General features: G+C 45.9%; 2 non-coding genes across 2 annotated transcripts; one reads left to right on the forward strand and one right to left on the reverse strand.

The window, feature by feature from the left end:
- Nucleotides 1-3035: 3035 nt before the first annotated feature.
- Nucleotides 3036-3117, forward strand: trnal-uaa (transfer RNA leucine (anticodon UAA)). Its single transcript has one exon. It is a non-coding gene; the product is annotated as a tRNA-Leu (tRNA).
- A 1752-nt stretch (nucleotides 3118-4869) lies between these two features.
- On the reverse strand, nucleotides 4870-4951 carry trnal-uaa (transfer RNA leucine (anticodon UAA)). The gene has a single exon. It is a non-coding gene; the product is annotated as a tRNA-Leu (tRNA).
- Nucleotides 4952-6043: the final 1092 nt, after the last annotated feature.

Here is a 6043-nt window from a genome sequence, read left to right on the forward strand (position 1 = left end):
AACATTCATAAGGTGATCAACCAGCAAAGATAATCCACTTTGTGTAACAGGGCCTTTCAATGGCAAAGCAAATACATTTGTCCTCAGGTACCTGCTTCTGTGTCGCCTGTTCTTCTGCTGGACGTCTCCAGCATTTTATTCACAGTCATTACGCTATCTTATGATGCACTCCACTGGAATGTACTTTCATACTTGGATTTAGTGTCACTTCCAGTAAAGGTCCTGAACAAATTCAGCGAGAATCCTCTGGTCATTTCCGACAAGGAATTTGGAATCAGACGATTTGAATCAAGGCTTTATTTGTGCCCCCCCCCCCCCATCACCGCAGATCAACGCCTCAAAACGAGCCGCTGTTAGTATCAAACTGTTCTGTACCTTCCTGCCGTAAATCAGGTTAGCACAGCTCCACTTTCTTCACATTGAAACCAGGGCGGCAATATGAATAGTTTGGAAACTTAGAGAGAGAAACATTGCTGCTGAAGAAGATGATGACGTGAAGATCATACACAGAGTCTGGACAGATCAGGTCACAAGTGTTACTGTCAGCTGCAGTAGGGTCACTGGTTCGGAGTCTGAGTTTGTAATGCCCAGACCGGGATACAATTCCCAGTCAGGAAATGAAGATATATTTCTCTTCTTGTGAATTATCTTATTGAAAACTAACTCCTGCTTCCTCACAGAACACAGACCCAGACCAACCCAGTGATTGTTTGCATCTATCTAGAAGGACAATAGCAACAGACACACGAGAGAACTGTAACCACAAATCACCCATCTCGGATCTCACCTTTCTGAGTTGGAAATATCTCGCTGCTCCGACAGTGCTTTTGGTTCTAGATCCTGGAATGGAATTGAATGGCGTCCTACGCCACGAATGAGTTTCGAACAGGGTGGTTAGATTCCCTATCGCTTGGAAACAGGCCCATCGGCCCCACACTATCCCTCCAGAGAGTAACCCACACAGACCCAATTCCTTTTGGCTAATGCACCAAACAATTTTGGCAATTATGCTTAGGAGGTCTACTCTCAAACTATCTCCGAATGTCAGACTTTTCACACAGCAGAAATGGAAAATAAGGGATATTGATAGACAGAGAGTGGGGGCATGTGGAAGAGAGTGAGGTTGATACGCAGAGGAAATGATAGACGAGTAGAGACGCGTATTGAGGGCGAGCCTGAAAATAGAAACTTTCCATTTAAAATGGGTGCTCACTGACAGAAAGGGGAATAAAAAAGAACAATTGAAGGCCAGCGTTTCACCAGCTCAAGGCAACGGAATAGAAACTCTCCATTTAAAATGGGTGCTCACTGACAGAAAGGGGAATAAAAAAGAACAATTGAAGGCCAGCGTTTCAGCAGCTCAAGGCAACGGAATCAGCATTACAACCAGAAAAGTCGGTTGACATTCAGAAAGTTGACATTTCGCGACTAATGTAATATTCTGATAAATATGCTGATTTGCTAAGTAAAACAGACAATTACTCTAGCATTAAAACAATAAAATGCATAACTAGTCTGGTTCTGTCAATCTGAAACATTAAACCTGTTTCTCTCCACAGATGCTGCCACGTTGGTACATGATGGGTATTGGGTGTTGTGTTCTGGGGAGTTTTGTCTGAGTGAGGCTGTCGGTTTATGTGTCTGTTGTAACCCAGTGTGTTCAGAGGAGTCTGACTGTCAGTTCCCAGCAATTTATTTTAATAAAGGGGAGTATGCTTTTCAAATTGCCTCGTTGTGAACTTCGTGTGTGCCAGACATCTGGGAATGAAATCGGGGGGATATCCATTCTTGGCAAAGATATTGTGTGACAGTCCCGAATTGTCACGGACCAGCTGTCCCGAGTAGTAATCCGTCCAGACGGCAAGGTTTGGTGAGAACTGCACAATTGTAATATGACAGGGCTAACAGAAGGCAGAGAGAGAATTTCTAGAAGCAGGGCACTCATCCGCGGATTCCATCAATAAACAGATTCATCTGGACCCAGTCTGTAACCCCAAAAACCGGAAGGAGCGGGAATGAAACCAAATCAATTCCAACTGCCCCAGGACAGCAGCGCTTCACAACAGACTCTGCAGCCCTGAGGATGTCACCCAGAAATGTGAGGAAAATGCTGCAAACCATCTTCCCAGCTCCGCCAAACACGCTGCAGTATGTTTGGAAGCACGGTTTGGAATTGTCTCGCTGCCGTTTGTGTGAGCAGTACATGACATAGACGAATCGCACTCCCTCAAGGTCAGCATGCCAGTGTGTCTGCCAATGGTTCCGCCTTTTCTGTTTTGCTTCTGTTCCACGCTAAGAGCTGTCAGTTTTTGGATTCGCTGGAGTGCTGAGGGGGTAACACAATTTGTGTGGTATTTTTCTTCAGCCAAACTCCACTCTCCCGGAAAAATAGCCAAACGCGCTGAGTAACAAATAGCAAGCGTTTTTTTTTTATCAAATGGTCCAATCAAGCTGGTGTCAGCTTTTGGAGCGTCTCAGAGTTGCCAAGCACGGAAACAGACCCTGCTATCTAACTTGCCACTGCTAAACAGATAACCGAAATTAATCTAACCAATATTTGCCAAAATTTGTCCCTTATCTCTCCGAACCCTTTCAGCTGCCTTTGAAATGTTGTGAGCGCACCAGTCTCTGCCCCTAAATATGACAATTCATTCTGTACACACGGAAATGTCTGTGTTCAAAACAAGTGTCCCTCACATCCCCTTTAAATATTACTGTTCTCACATTAAACCAATGTTATCTCGCATTGAACTCAAGTACCTTGTGAAAAATTACTCCCTGACTCTTTTCTCTGTCCGTCTCCCTCATGTCCTTATAAAATTCTGTAAGGCCATTCCTCAGCCCTGAAGCTCCAGGGAAAACTGCCGAAGCCAATCCAGCTTCGTGCTATTGTCCAAACAGTGCAAACCTTGCAAACCCTTTCAAATACTTTCGAAATTGTTCCACGTTCGTTACTGAATGCGCGATCTGTCAGTGCCTGAAGTGAAGCGATGCTGAAACGCTAGTAATGAGATTTTGGCGGTCTGCGCCTCTGTGGTACTGTGGCCGAGTGGTCTAAGGCGCTGGATTTAAGCTCCAGTCTCTAACGAGTCGTGGGTTCGGATCCCACCGCTACCAGCGGTTGCTCCACTGCAAACAGCTGAGCAAAGCAGAACCTCTGTAGGCTGTCTGCGTTTTCGTTGTTGTGTTTGCCGCTGCTCAGGTCAACTGAGTCTGAAAACAGTGTGAGTCCTTGTTGTCGGACTCTCCTCAACCCCTCTGCTTTCGGACATCTGCATGGCCAGTTTCTGTGTATCAAATTGTCACTGCATTTGGCTGGAAGCTTGGTGGTTCGAGCCCGCCCTTAGCACCGAACCACAATTATTTCAGTCCAAGCATTGAGACCACAAGAACTCACCCGAGTCTGCAGCTGGATGTGGCCCCAATCTCTCCAAGGCCCCGCTGCCAACAGAAAGCGGCTACTGCAGCTTCAATCAGCGGCTTCCTGCTCAGCCCTGGGACACAGCACCTGGAAAATCCTTCCCCAGGAACGGCTCTTCCCGTGTGAAAGGGACAACCATTCCACTTTAAATTGGACACGGCTTCAGAGGATTGTTCCTGTTCTTGGAACGTTTCATAAACAAAACTCCTGTCTCGCAAATAAGGAGGGGGAAAAGTTGTTGGCAGGAAGAATAGAGAAAGTGTTGACTGTGAGGACTCTGTCTCGTCAGCAGATAGGATTCCATCTTATGGGCAAGTGGAGACAGCTTTCACTCAGAAACCGAGGTGTGATCAAACACAGTCGGATCGACGTGTCCAAACCAACCCCTACACTGGGTTGCAATACTGCAAGTGGGGCAGAGAGATGGATTTCTTTAAAGGAGGGAAAGGGCCCATCGTGAGGCTGGAACCTACGGCCCTGAGATGAAGCATCTTATGCTCTACCGACTAAAGTAGCTGGGCCTTGCTCACGATTGATGAGTGTTTGATTTCATACTGAGCATATTTCACCCGGCATTGCAATTTGCAAGGATCCAGTTCATTCCTCCCAATCACAAATGTCATCATTCACACTTTCCATTTCTCAGCTATTATTCCTTCAGAACATTATTATCTATTTAACACTTGTCTCTGGAATTAAGACTCAATATAAATATTTTCATATTTTTATCCTCATCTTTATGTCTCTGGAGTGATTCCCAGTCTCTCTGGCAGACGGTAAATCAATTGGGAAATTCCCGAAGGAAACCCAATCATTCCAGTTTCGAGTGTAAGGAATCCTATCTGCTGACGAGACAGAGTCCTCACAGTCAACACTTTCTCTATTCTTCCTGCCAACAACTTTTCCCACTTCTTATTTGCGAGACAGGAGTTTTGTTTATGAAACGTTCCAAGCACAGGAACAATCCTCTGAAGCCGTGTCCAATTTAAAGTGGAATGGTTGTCCCTTTCACACGGGAAGAGCCGTTCCTGGGGAAGGATTTTCCATGTGCTGTGTCCCAGGGCTGAGCAGGAAGCCGCTGATTGAAGCTGCAGTAGCCGCTTTCTGTTGGCAGCGGGGCCTTGGAGAGATTGGGGCCACATCCAGCTGCAGACTCGGGTGGGTTCTCGTGGTTGCAGTGTCGGGACATGGTTGGTCTCAATGCTTGAACTGAAATAATTGAGGCTCGGTGCAAAGGTCGGGCTCGAACCACCAAACTTTCAGACAAATGAGCTGACTATTTGAGACACAGAAACTGGCCATGCAGATCTCCGAAAGCAGAGGGATTGAGGAGAGTCCGACAGCAAGGACTCACACTGTTTTCAGAGTCAGTCCGGAGCAGCTGCAAACACATAGGGCGTGCTCAGCTTCTGCTTATGTTCAACTGGGCAGTAGAACATCAGTTATCTTGGTAGCGGTGGGATTCGAACCCACGACTCGATAGAGACTGGAGCTTAAATCCAGCGCCTGACACCACTCGGCCACGCAACCTTACAGATTACAGAAACAGAATGTCAAAATTGTCATTACTAGTGTTTCAGCATCGCTTCACTTCAGGCACTAACAGATCGCGCATTGAATAATGAACGTGGTGCAATTTCGAAAGTATTTGAAAGGGTTTCCAAGGTTTGCACTGTTTGGACAATAGCACGAAGCTGAATAGACTTCGACAGTTTTCCCTGGAGCTTCAGGGCTGAGGAATGGCCTTACAGAATTTTATAAAGTCATGAGGCAGACGGACAGAGAAAAGAGTCAGGGAGTAATTTTTCACAAGGCACATGAGTTCAAAGCGAGATAACATTGGTTAAATGTGAGAACAGTAATATTTAAAGGGGATGTGAGGGACAGTTGTTTTACACACAGCCATTTCCGTGTGTACAGAATGAATTGTCATATTTAATGTCAGAGACTGGTGCGCTCACAACATTTCAAAGACAACTGAAAGGATTCGGAGAGATAAGGGACAAAATTTGGCAAATATTGGTTAGATTAATTTCGGTTATCTGTTTAGCAGTGGCAAGTTAGATAGCAGGGTCTGTTTCCGTGCTTGGCAACTCTGAGACGCTCCAGAAGCTGACACCAGCTTGAATAGACCATTTGCTAAAAAACGCGTGCTGTTTGTTACTCAATTAGAGCGTTTGGCTATTTTTCCTGGAGGGTGGATTTTGGCCTGAAGAAAAATACCACACAAATTGTGTTAACCCCTCAGCACTCCAGCGAATCCAAAAACTGACAGCTCTTAGCGTGGAACAGAAGCATAACAGAAAAGGCGGACCCATTGCCAGACACACTGGCATGCTGACTTTGAGGGAGTGCGCGTCATCTATGTCATGTACTGCAGCGAGACAATTCCAAACCGTGCTTCCAAACTTACTGCAGCTTTAATGCATTGTCAAGTCCCAGAAAGTGCTCAAGTAACTTACAACAAAACAGAACAACAATGAACCATGAGAAGTGAAGATGACCAATTCCATTCTTGATTAAATTGGGTCAACAATGCGCTGGTCCCTCCATCTGATGGAGAGGACCAATCCCCAGCCTCCCTGACCAGGACAGGAATGAAGGAAACCAGAGAGCTAGAAC

The sequence above is a fragment of the Chiloscyllium punctatum genome, chromosome 12 (genome assembly GCF_047496795.1).
Source record: "Chiloscyllium punctatum isolate Juve2018m chromosome 12, sChiPun1.3, whole genome shotgun sequence".
In the NCBI taxonomy this organism is placed as follows: Eukaryota; Metazoa; Chordata; class Chondrichthyes; order Orectolobiformes; family Hemiscylliidae; genus Chiloscyllium; species Chiloscyllium punctatum.